The 12068-nt window shown below is 41.8% G+C and overlaps 1 protein-coding gene and 1 long non-coding RNA gene across 6 annotated transcripts in view; one reads left to right on the top strand and one right to left on the bottom strand.

The window, feature by feature from the left end:
• The window catches only part of Gm35988, a 103869-nt gene that overhangs the window by 22907 nt on the left and 68894 nt on the right, over positions 1-12068 (top strand). The window lies entirely within an intron of this gene.
• Positions 1-12068, bottom strand: part of Plac1 (placental specific protein 1) — a 170118-nt gene that overhangs the window by 16774 nt on the left and 141276 nt on the right. For all 4 annotated transcript variants that reach the window (XM_006541525.2, XM_011251016.3, NM_001357802.1 and 1 more), the window contains exon 2: positions 11653-11724. The gene's annotated coding sequence lies outside the window, so the exon portion shown is untranslated. The remainder of the gene's footprint in view (positions 1-11652; positions 11725-12068) is intronic.

The raw sequence follows: 12068 nt of genomic DNA on the forward strand, positions 1-12068 counted from the left end.
TGTGGTTTGTAGGATGAGATACATATTATTATTTTATATAGGAAGATAGTAATGCTTGGTAAATAATACCCAAGACTATACATCTATTAAAGAATAGTGTAGGTTCCTTCCAGGATCATCCTGACACACTGAAGTCACTCAGGTACTTATCTATCTTGCCCATGCCTGGACATTTTCAACAGCTCAGGCTGTCCAGGGATGTAGCTCCATGGTACAGTGCTTCCCTAGCAGGTGCCCTGGGCCTCAAGGAAACAAAGACTAAGCTGGGGGTGGGGTGCTGTGATTACAGGCAAGAGCCTTCACACCTAGCTTCCTGCAATCTCAGCATACAGAGAGGCTGAGGCATAAAGATGAGGAGTTTAAGGCTAGCCCAAGATACACAGTGAATTCCAGGTCAGGTTACATAATAAGATTCTGTTTCAAAAACCAAAACCCAAAGCCAAAGAGGATAGGATATCAGAGTTAACCTTGAGTGGTAGGGGTGGGGGGAGTGGAGTTTCTACCAAGTCCTATGTGGCCCTGGACATGTCCCTTTCAACTCCTGGCTTTAATTTCCTCATATAAAACAGGGTGTTATCATAAGAGTGACTACAGAGGACAGTAAGATTGTGCATGAGGAGTGGCATATACAGGGCCTGGAGCAGAGCAAGTATCTTATCAATGGGAGTTATAGAGTGGGCTCAGGCAGACTGCTGGCTGCAGGTCTCCATCTACTCCCACCTCTTTCCACTCCCTAGTTAGTCCCTACCAGAGTCTCATCAATCTGCCACTCTCCTTGGGGGTTGCTGGAAATTCCTGGCGCAGATGTCTCCTACAGGGACAAATTTTGAATATTACTCCATCCAGCCCTGTTACCACTGAATTATGGGGAGAGAGAGGAGGAGAGAAGAGCTATTGAGAGGGAGAGGGGAAAACAAATGCCTTCTGTATACTCCTGCCCTGGCTCCTGCCTGAAATAGGTGTTTGGTAAATACTACAGGAATGTATGTATAAGTGAATGGAAAAAAAAAATAAAAAAGACGGTGGGCAGGCATCCGGGAAGAGAGTCTGACACTGTGGCAACTTTCCCTCACAGTACCTTCATGACACCTCTCTCTCTTTGGGGGAGGGGGCTTCATAGCTAGGTGTTGAAGCCAGCCCCAAGGCTCGCCTTCCCTTTACCAGTGTCACAAGCAAAACCTGACAAGTTCCATTCAAGATAACACAGATGCTTAGGAGCTCCCATTTTGGGTTCAGAGTACCTGCATTTTTTAGCTGTGGGTCCTAAACAGAGCTTCATTCTACTGTTGGCCACAGAAAGCTCCTCAATGGCTATCCAGATCTAATCCCAACCATCATTTTGAGATCCTCCTCTTGTTTTGTCACCAAGCCGCAGTGTGCTATACAATGGATCCATTATTTTACTTTGATTTTTCATGTAGTATATGAAAGAAATATTAGCACCAGGTTTTGCCATGAAAGCAAACAAGAGAAGACACCTATATACACAGGTAGATGAACACAAAGCCTGGACCTGCACGCTAACCTTCAGAGGGTCTGAGGCTGGGGAGTGTAGTCTTCGTAGGTGATAGTTATGAACCTTAAGTGCTATGGCTTCTCTAGGTCCCTCCTAAGCAACATTTCTGTTCTGACATTTGTTTCAAATAAGTTTTCCTTCCAGAAAATTACCACTTAGGGCCACACAGAAGATGGGTTTGACTTTGCCTAGGTGTGAAATATTTTGTTGGATGTGCTGATTTTCATACTGCAGTGATGGAAAATTACTATACATTTAATGAATTGCCTGCACGGTGACCTCTCAACACAGGAGCAATGGCTTCAGTCTTTACCTCTTGTTCCCTATGAATTCTTAACCTCAATTTCACCCCAATCCCCCTTTACCCACAAATTCTGCAAAACATCCTCTCTCCAAATAAAAACAACAAGGAACTGGGACTAGAGGGTGAGAATTCCACTCTTCAGGCTGCAGTTGGAAACCTTAAAAACTATTTTAAAGAGAACCATTAAGCTAGCCCTTTGTAACACATGTAACTTCTTGATTGGTTCCACATTCACATCATTTCTGGCTGGATCTAGTTCTGGGAATCTGACTCAGCAAACGTTTCTGTTTTATCTCATTCCACATGTGCAGAGAGTGAGGGATATCTGAAGGTTGCCCCTTAGCTGTTAAAATAGAAAAATATGGCTGAAGAGTGGAGCTGACTTCTAATGTGGGTAATTGCAGCTCACGGGTCAGAGAGGGAGCCCCAGGGAGTGTGTTTATTCTGTCCTGAGGTGGAGACCTTGAGGTGGGGTAATTTTGGCCTGATGGCAGTTGGTTAGGCAGCTGGTGGAGAACAGCTGCTTCAACAGGATGGCTTCTATGGAGGGCAGAGTTTAAACTTGGACTTCTGTATAGAACCATCCAAGCTGACCGGACCCTGGGGAGAATTCTACCTGCTGGTGTCTGTTACAAGTTAATGCCTGCCTTTTAGACGTACAAAGAGTTCCGAGAGTGAACCATGGATACAAAGAAGGGTCCTTGCCTACTTCCCGAGTCACAGCATGGCTGAGGAAAAGTTGCCACCCAAAGGTGGTGGTGATTCCATGGATCTCCCAGCTCTCAATGTGATGCTTTGATTGGAATTCAGTGCAGAGAAAGTCCCGTGAACAGGGCTCTCATTTAAAGTTTAAAATGTCCTTTCATAACTGTTGAGAAGGCGGTTTGTATACATAGAGAACATCTAGGATTTGCCCGTTTCTGTGAAAAAAAAAAAACCTTCCTGACTGTAAATCCTGTGTTCTGTAAATAATTTGTGAGTCCAAGAAGACCAATAACTCGCATTTTCCTATCCCACAGTCCACTGTACTTTTGAAGCCCTCAGCCAGGGGAGGGGGAAAAGGCATCTGTGAGAGAGATGGATCCAAACACACATATTTATTTAGTAAACAAGCTCATCAACTTCTATATTTTAAAGTTCATTGTGAGCAAATGTAAGTGCAGGCTCCATTTTGTGTGGGGTGGGTGGGGGTGGGTGGGGGGAGCCAAGGACTCCAGTGACTTAAATGGCTTGGCCAAGCAGGTCACACCCCACTAAGGAACTAAACTCAAAGCTGGATCAGTGGTTTCCCTAGCTGGTCCTCTCCCAAGAGATGTCACAAACTCATGAGATCTGCCCTTGCAGATGCTTCAGGAATGGGTAGTCTTACTCTGTTATTTAACTTTGTTCTCTTTGCAGTGCTGGGAGTAGAATCCTCAACCTCACGCATGCTAGGCAAATGCTCTACCACTTAACTATGGGCAGGGGGCATTAAATATCTCAGTTTGCCCAAACCATTTTCATTGAAAGAGAGTTCCAGGCCTAGTACTGAAATTAGTTCAGCTACTAGGAAGGCTGTGGCAGGAGGATCATAATTTCACAAACCTGCCTGGGTCATAGAGTGAGTTCAAGGCCTGGCTAGACATCATGGGGAACTGTGTCTCAGTTGTTTAAGTAAAAAGAAAGCTGGCAATATTCACTGGTAGAGAGCTTGCCTACTTGCGGGAGGTTCGAGGTTCAATTAGAAACAGAACAAAAGAAGCAGTTAAAGGCTAGAGGTGAAGTGGTTGGAGCTGCCCAGGATCCTTCCCAACTCCTGTTCATCTCTTCCCATCCTAGGGCTTGGCTCATCTGGATGGCCCCTGCTAGGGCTCTCAGCCCTCCTCAGGTTATTTATGAGCCATACTAGGTTTCAATGAGGCAGGCAAAGTGGAGAAGGAATAAGGACTGGAAATCTAGGCTGTTCTTTCCTTCTCCCTCTTTAACCTAAAAAAAAAAAAAAAAAAAAAAAAAAAAGAGGCAAGCTTCATGTAGGGAGAAAAACCTGTCAATATATTTCCTGTTTTTATTAACTGGTATAGTTTTCCTCCCTACCTAAAAAATGTGGTTGTTCCCAGAAAAGTCCAATTTGTAAGGTTCTGGTCCCCGTGCCCCTTATCAGAGTGTGGACACAGAACAGTGTTGAAAGGAGCCCCCGGACATGCTCTCTTTGGTTCTGATTTGATTCACTATCCTAGCTTTAGCTGTTTTGCTAAAACTATTTTCATTCTAAAATTTTCCACTATTTTGGTCTGCTACTTAATAATTTTTATTTTGGATTATTTATTAAATTTTACATATTTATGAAATATAATGTGATATAATTCCAATGCTTGTATATAAATAGATGATTGTCAACTCAGGGCAAGTAGTATATCATTGTGTGTGTGTGTGTGCCAAGAAACTTCAGATCCTTTTCTTCTTGTTCTTTATAAAATACTCTTTTTTTTTTTGAGGCAGGGTCTCACTGTATATTCCTGACTGGCCTGGTACTTGGTATGCAGCAAGCTGGCCTCAAACTTACAGAGATCCATCTGCCTTTGTCTCTGGAGAATCACCATGCCTGGCTTCCATATATATTTTAAAATCTAAAACAAATTGTCAAATACAGCCACTGACAAGCATCAGAATTCAGCTAACTAGGGAGGCTAAGTAGGTATACCCTCTCCTCTGTTCTCTGTGTACTGGAGTCAAACTGTCCATGCAGTAGAGACCAAGGAGACTCCAAGAATCCATAACAAATTGCTGATAGGCAAAGGACCAGTGCTGGGGTGAACTGGGATTGGGGTAGGGAGGTTAGGGACCAGGACTCAGACATTTACCTTATGAAGACACTATGAAGAAAAGGATCAGGCCAAGGTAGACATGGCATCAACAGATGACACAAACCTAACGACTGTGTAAGGATGGAGAAAACAGAAGTTGGTGGGACTGAGTGGGAGACACTTCAGGGAAGAGACCCATTCAGCCAAGAGCAGTGGCTAGCAGCTCGGGACAAAGCTGAATTAATGGAGAATGTAGGAGAAAAGCTAATTTCAGACAAGACAGGTTGAGGGAACAAGAGAGATTTGAACAACAGCTCCAGTGTCAGGTGTGAGGAGAGTAATTTTCACTGTAATCTGGAGATTGAGCGTGGGACTTAGAAAGGGAAAGAAAGGACCTGGTGTCCCTTAATGGGTTAGATCGAGTAGAAGGTGGGTGTGTTTGGGGAGGGGAGAGCTTTGGTGGCTCAGGGATGAATCCTGGTGCCCTGAGAAGATGGGACAAGCTGCTATGTGAAAGGCTAAACAGGTTGGGCTTGTTCCTGAAATGTACTGCACTAGAACATGGGCGAGCCCTCCCCCCCCCCCCCAACTGCTTCTACTGAAGAGCCTGTACTTCTGAATTGGCTGGCAGGAGGGCTTTAATGTGCACAAGGGTTAGGAAACCAGCAGAAGAATGAAGAAGACCATTTAGGAACCGAGGTCCAAGTCCAGTGGAGGAATGATATCATCTCTCAAATCCTTTATATTTTCCCCCAAAAAGTGACACAAACCAAGATTTTTGATACCCACTACTAGTCCTTCAAAAGCTTGTATAGGTACTCCTCTAACTTAGCAAATGTTTCCACCAATCTCAGCGCTCCCCTGGGTGATTTGAAGGGATCATTGGTAGGTGGCAAGAAAATGCTATTTCTCAGTAATACACACATGTGCCGATGTGCACATTGTTCTACGAAGCACATTCAGGGCTTGGGGTTTTATATCTCAAGGAATGAACAATGGACCTTCAGACTCCAAAAACAGGAAGGAATGGCTTTATTATCATTAATCCTGGAGAAAAAAACTGAGCAACTCTTTATTCCAGGATATTCCCCATATCTACAGCCTTATCCACTGTGATAAGTGGGGTAGCCAATGTTCCCCTACTTTAAGAGAGAAAACAAATAAAAGTTAAAGTTCATCTTCCTTGGAGTAACAGTTTAATTTAGTTAGAATCTTGCTATCCCCATCCCTGGCCTCCATGTGCTAAGTCCCTTCCTCATGTCAAGTGCTGGGATTATACAAAAGGGGACTAAAAAGCTCCAACATCATGGGACTTCCAATTCCAAGTGAGACACAGACATTAAGTGGATCACACACATCCTTGTTGAACATTGAATAAAATTCATCATGCACTTTTGAAATTACAGATCCAATAAATACTGGAAGGTTAGATTCAAGTGTTCTCAGGATGAAAAACAGGAAGCCAACGTCCTCAGGAAGAGACAGCAGTTGCCAGACTCAGGGTTGGGGGCTGCAGATGGAGAAGCTACCAAATATACATCAGTTGGATGGCCAAAGCAGCTACAGAGGGGCTCACTCCTCTCTTCATTTTTTCTTTGTGCTTTATCTTTCTCTCCCTCCCACTACTCCTTTGCCTCTGCTCACCTGGATCACCCTTTCCCCTCATGTGAGCATAGTTCAGTGGAGCTTTTATCTTTTGTCTTTGAAAACGAGTCAAGGGGCAGGAATTGCATTGCATGAAAACTCTGTCATCTTGGAATTGTGTGTGTCTTGTCCATGCAGGATAAATGATAACATTTAAAAAATATTGCCTTAGAGATGCTCACTTGGAATCTATTGCCACAAAATTGAAATCACCTGGAGTTCGTCTTTTTGACAAATGGTCTTTTGAGTCAGAAGGGACGGAATAGCAAGTTCTCTATGCTGGGGGAGGCAGAGGTGAAGAATGCTGTACAATTTTGCCACTCCAGAGCATACCCTCGAGGCTGCTCCAAGTTGTCATTCGTTCTTTCTTTTAATTGTGCCACAGTTTGTTTAACTAGTCACCTATCAAAGGACATTTTGGGGTGTTTAATTTTTTTTTTGCTATTACAAATAAAGCTTCTATAAACATTCATGTGTGAGATTTAATGTGGATATAGTTTCATTTCTCTGGGATAAATGCCCAGGAGTGGGATTACTAGGTCCTATGGTAATTGCATGTTTAGTTTTGTAAGGAACTGCCAAACTGTTTTGCAGAGTGTTTTTGTAGCATTTCTCATTCCCACAGCAACGTCTGAGAGATCCGGTTTCTCTGCATTCTCCTTGCCCTTCAGTATTGTCACTGTTTTTGATTCTAGCTCTTATAGGTGTGCATGTCCCACTGTGGTCTCAGTTTGTAGTTCCCTGATGGCACTGGTCTTTTCACTGAGCTACCATCCACATTGCCTCTTTGCTGAAATCTAACAATCTAACTTCATCTCTTTTACCCATTTTCTAACTGGACCCCCCCCCCCAACACACACACACACACACACACACACACTCTTTCCACATCACTACAAATATTTCCTCTAATTCTGTAGTTGGTCTTAAAAAAAATCTCTCAACATGGACCTTTCACATTTTAAAAAATGTTTTTGTGAGACAGGGTCTTGCTAAACAGCTCAAGCTGGCCTCCATTACACAACTCTCCTGACTTTACCTTATAAGCACTGGTACTACAGGCACTCTCGCCTGCAATCTTTTTGCATTTTTAAAAGTAAATTATTTTTATTTTATGTACATTTGTGTTTTGCCTACAGGTGTGAGGAATTCAGATCCCCTGGACCAGGAGTTAGAGACAGCTTTAAGCTGCCATATGGGTGCTGGAACTTGAACTTCGGTTCTCTGGAAGAGCACACGGTGCTCTTAACCACTGAGCCATCTCTCCAGCCTCCATATAAAATACATCCTTGGTGCTTTAAGGGGATGAGTAGGGAGGGGGTTGATTTTTGAGACATGGCTTCTCTGTGTAGCTCTGACTTTCCTTAACTCACTCTGTAGACCAGGCTGGCCTCGAACTCAGAGATCTGCCTGCCTCTGCCTCCCTAGTGCTGAGATTAAAGGTGAGTACCACATCACCCATGGAATCTTTCACATTTCGACCTGGTACAAGTTATTGATTCGTTCATGAAACTCAACATTGTACTACCTTGTCTAAGAGCTTTTAGACTAGGCTCTGGGACCTGAGGATTGTTTCCTATTTCTTTTGTGAGTGTTTTTACTCTGAACATATCTAAGTCCATTATGAACTCTTAAAATATAAAATATGAAACTGAGGTCCAAGTTTTTGATGGTTAATTTTGCTTATCAACTTGGTTGTGTCTTTGCTGGGAGCCTGTGAGCCAGCTAGCCTGGTGTATGCTGTTTCACAGCAGATATCCCATTGAAGGGGTACCCTGCCTCAAGAAGAAGATGAGACCCAACTTCAGAAAGCTTATTCTCTGACCTCCACATGAGTGTCATGACACATGTATACCTTCCCATTAAATAACTAAATACATTTAAAAGGCTCCTTTCCTACTGAGTTTTATTTGTATCTCTAAAAGAAATTAGTAGCCATATTTATGTGGAGCTCTTTCTGGGTTTCGCTGTTCTGTTGGTTTATGTGTTTGCCCCTCTGCCAACACCATAGTGTCTTGATTACTGGCAATGTGTATTAGTGCCAACTGATTCCATCCACTCTTTTCTGTCTCCCTCTCTTCCCTCCCTCCCTCTCTCTCCAGTACTGTGGATCAAACCCAAGGCCCACTGCATATCAAGCAAGCACTCGTTCCTCTCGTCCTTTATTATTATGGGTTTTGAAACTCAAATGTAGTAATTGTGCATATTTACAGGAGGGCCAGCATGGCATTTCAATTATTCCTGAGATGTCTATTTGTTTTATATATACTTAATTTTCAGGATTTTAAGTTATACTTAGAGGAATGAGGAAAAGTATGTCTACTCAAACTTTCTAGTGGTAAAACCCACTTGACTTTCAGGATCCCATCTTTCCAGGTAGTTATGAAATTTCATTGCTTAAAGATAATGGTGTTTAGAAGTCACATGATAATATGCTATCTTTGTTGAGCAAATGGCAGATGCTCATGTAGCTTTGGCAAGTCGGGGCAGAACTACAGATGATAGCATCCACAGAATTCTCTAGCTGCTGAGCTGGTGGCCGACTGCTGGAGAACTAAAAGGTCTCTGGGGTTGCTTAGAATCACAATGGGTGTTTGAGAGGCTATGGAGGAACACCTGACTGCAACTCTCAGGGATGTAGTTGAGAAGCCAAGAAAACTGAGTTGTCCAACCCAAAGGGTGACAAATATTAGGTACTCAATGGGTGCTTGCGTGAATGAATGAACGTTGCTGAAAAGATGCTAATTGCTCCTGAATGAAAATTTCTGAGCTACATTGAAATGATTTATACCACCAGGGCTTTATTTATTTATTTTTGGACAGGTTTTCTCACTGAGACCTAGATTAGGGTGACTGACCAGGGATCTGTCCGACTCTGCCTCCTCACGGCTAGAACTGCAGAAACACACTATGATGCCTAGCTGTTTTCCATGGGCTCTTGGGATTGAACTCAGGTCCTTACTCTTGTCTTACAAGTACTTTACTAATTGGGCTTCTTCCTCAGCCCTCGGGAGTGTTAAGTTGTCAGGAGAGTAAGGCATAAAGATGTTTTTGAAGGAAAATGGGCACCATCTGTTAAACCCTGTCCAGGGTGAAGTGGAGTGACTTGAAAGAGAACAAAAGCCAAATTCACTCTGGCTCAGATTCTTGGTGATAGGAAAACTAATTTGATTTTGTATTTGACAGGCTTGAGATGATGGTAAAACATCTAAGGGCATGTGTACGGTAAGTATTTGGAATAGTTATAGTTGAGGAAAACATCTAACTAGACAATTCTTTTTATCCAAGAGTCTCCAGAAGTTGTAGACCCTAGCCCCAACTTTGTAACTAGGAAACTGTGAGATTTAAAGCAATTCAAAGCTTTCCCCTCTGTTTTGACTTCCTCATCTGTAAAATGGGTGCTTTGATAAATAATGTTTCTTTGAACTAAATTTATTTCAGCATATGATTGGTATTTGGAAAGAATCTTATTCTTGAAATATTTTTCTTTCTGCTATAAAGATCTCAGATTCTGTGATTTCTTAAGATATCTGCCTTTAGTGGCTGGCTTTTTATTTAGTACCTACCCCCTTCCCAACAGAGCTCATTAGTTTATATCATGCCAAACTAATAAAGTCAGGGTGGGAGAGCTGTGTATGCTGGGTTTCAATCCTTCCAGACTTCCTAAGCACTTCTGTCTTTTAAGCTCTCTCGCACTCTCGGGAGTACAGTGGGCATATGGCCATTAGGCCACAGGAAGCAAGGCTTTGTGGGATATTAAAGCCTTTGGGTTTTATTTATGTTCGGTTTCTCCAGCATTTGTTCCACAGATCTGGACGGTAGAAAAATAGGAGAGAGTGGAAAGAGGGAAGGATAATAATTTGCTAAAATATGAGAAATGATCAGCTATCCTTTCAATAGCAAACACAGACTCCCAGCACTTAATGCTGAAAAGACTTTGGGATTTTATTTTGTCTTGCTGGAAACCAAATATTACGGTGGCTTTCCACATGGCATCCAAAGGGGTTTTCTTGTCCAGTTCTGGTCAGTGGGATGAATCTGTATCATATTACTAGAATTGTATGTACATACTTCATATATCATCAAATTTTTATTTTTTTCCAGTCAATTAAAAAATATCTAAAAGCAGGACAAGCTTATTATAAAAATAAGGAATGAAAATAATTCATACTCTTACAACCCAGAATTAACTACTGTTAAAATTTATATCTATTTCCTTCTCGTCTTCTACACACACACACACACACACACACACACACACACACACGGTGTCATGCCATATGCTCATTTGTCTATCTTTTCCCTCTTCACTTAATTTGGGCTGTGAGCATTTCCCTATGCTATTAAACATTCTTCTAAAGATGATTAAGAATAATGATACAGCCTTTCACACTATATAACTGTATAGCATTTCACAATATAAATATATTTTACATAGACATTTTCAGAAGTTTTCACTTTATTTTTAAATGATGCTATAATTTCTTAGTAGTTTGAATATCTATTATATTTCAAACACTTATTTTTATTAATTAACACTCTGATCATATATATTTATAGGGTAAGTATAATTTGACAAATGTATATGATGTGTAATGATTGAATCAGGATAATTGGCATTTCCCCCCCCCCTCTTCTTAAACACCTAGATTTTTATTATTAACACAGAATGATTGTGCTTTTGAAAAGATGAAATTCATAGACAAGTATCCCAGGAGGTAGAGGAGAAGAGCACTGTTAATACTTTGACACATTTTGCAGCTGCCCTTGTGTGTTTGTGAGTTATACCAATTTGTGTTCCTATGGGTGCTAAAGAATGCCTAAGTTTCTGTGTTAACACAGAACCCTTCACCATTCTGTGTTCGGGCACCATGTATTTCAACTCAAAGGCATTTAATAAGCCCCTCGAGCATGTTGTGTCTCAACCTTTCCAGACTTTCTAAGCTGTTCCTAAGCAGAAGCACCTGCTATATGCCGGGTAATTAGACTCTCTAGTTATGCCAAGTAAATGCCAGATAAGACACATATGAAGATGATTAAAAATGCAAGTGGAAAATAACAACACGTAATTCTCCATGGCTAGAGCTGACACTACTTAGCCTTTAAATAGTTACTCATTGGAGGAAGACACCAATGCAGCTAATTAAAATAATTTAGATCCCATGAGCACACACACAAAAAAGCATTAACAGAACTCTCGCAAAACACAGAGGTTGAATTGCCATTATTTAGTGTATTTCCTGGTATAAAGCAGAATGGGAAAGGAGAGGAATATTACATATTCACATCTTTCACAAAAAAACTCACATGGGTGAAAGGGCCATTTCTGCTTTTGTCAATGCCCTTTACAAAGTTAACCTGTTGGTTATTGGAGAAGGGGGACACAGAACACACAGAAAACTAACCTCCTTCTGGCAGCTGGGGATAATTTGTCAGTCTCCTTTGAAACGTGGCTTTGTGCTCACTGCTGAAGGCAGCTGGAAAAGAAAAAGCATGACAGACAAAAGCTGAAATCCACATGAAGAAAGGTCTTTTTCCCCCCAAATTCCTGCCTGAGTTAGCAATGGTCAGAACAGAAACTACATGTCTATCTTCGCAGAGAAGGCCCCTATGCTACGGGAGGTATTCAGAATGCCTGTTGACCTGAATAGGGCGGCTGGATAACATCTAAGCAAGCCTTCTTACCCTGTGACAGATTGCATGCTCAAATCTGTCTACAAGAAGGCGAAACCAGTGAGGTTGCCATCTTTGGAAATGTGGCAAAAGCATTTATTATGTTGAAAAGGCAGATCTAGTTCACATATAGTGGCAACTGGCTAAG

Source organism: Mus musculus, chromosome X (genome assembly GCF_000001635.26).
Source record: "Mus musculus strain C57BL/6J chromosome X, GRCm38.p6 C57BL/6J".
NCBI lineage: Eukaryota > Metazoa > Chordata > Mammalia > Rodentia > Muridae > Mus > Mus musculus.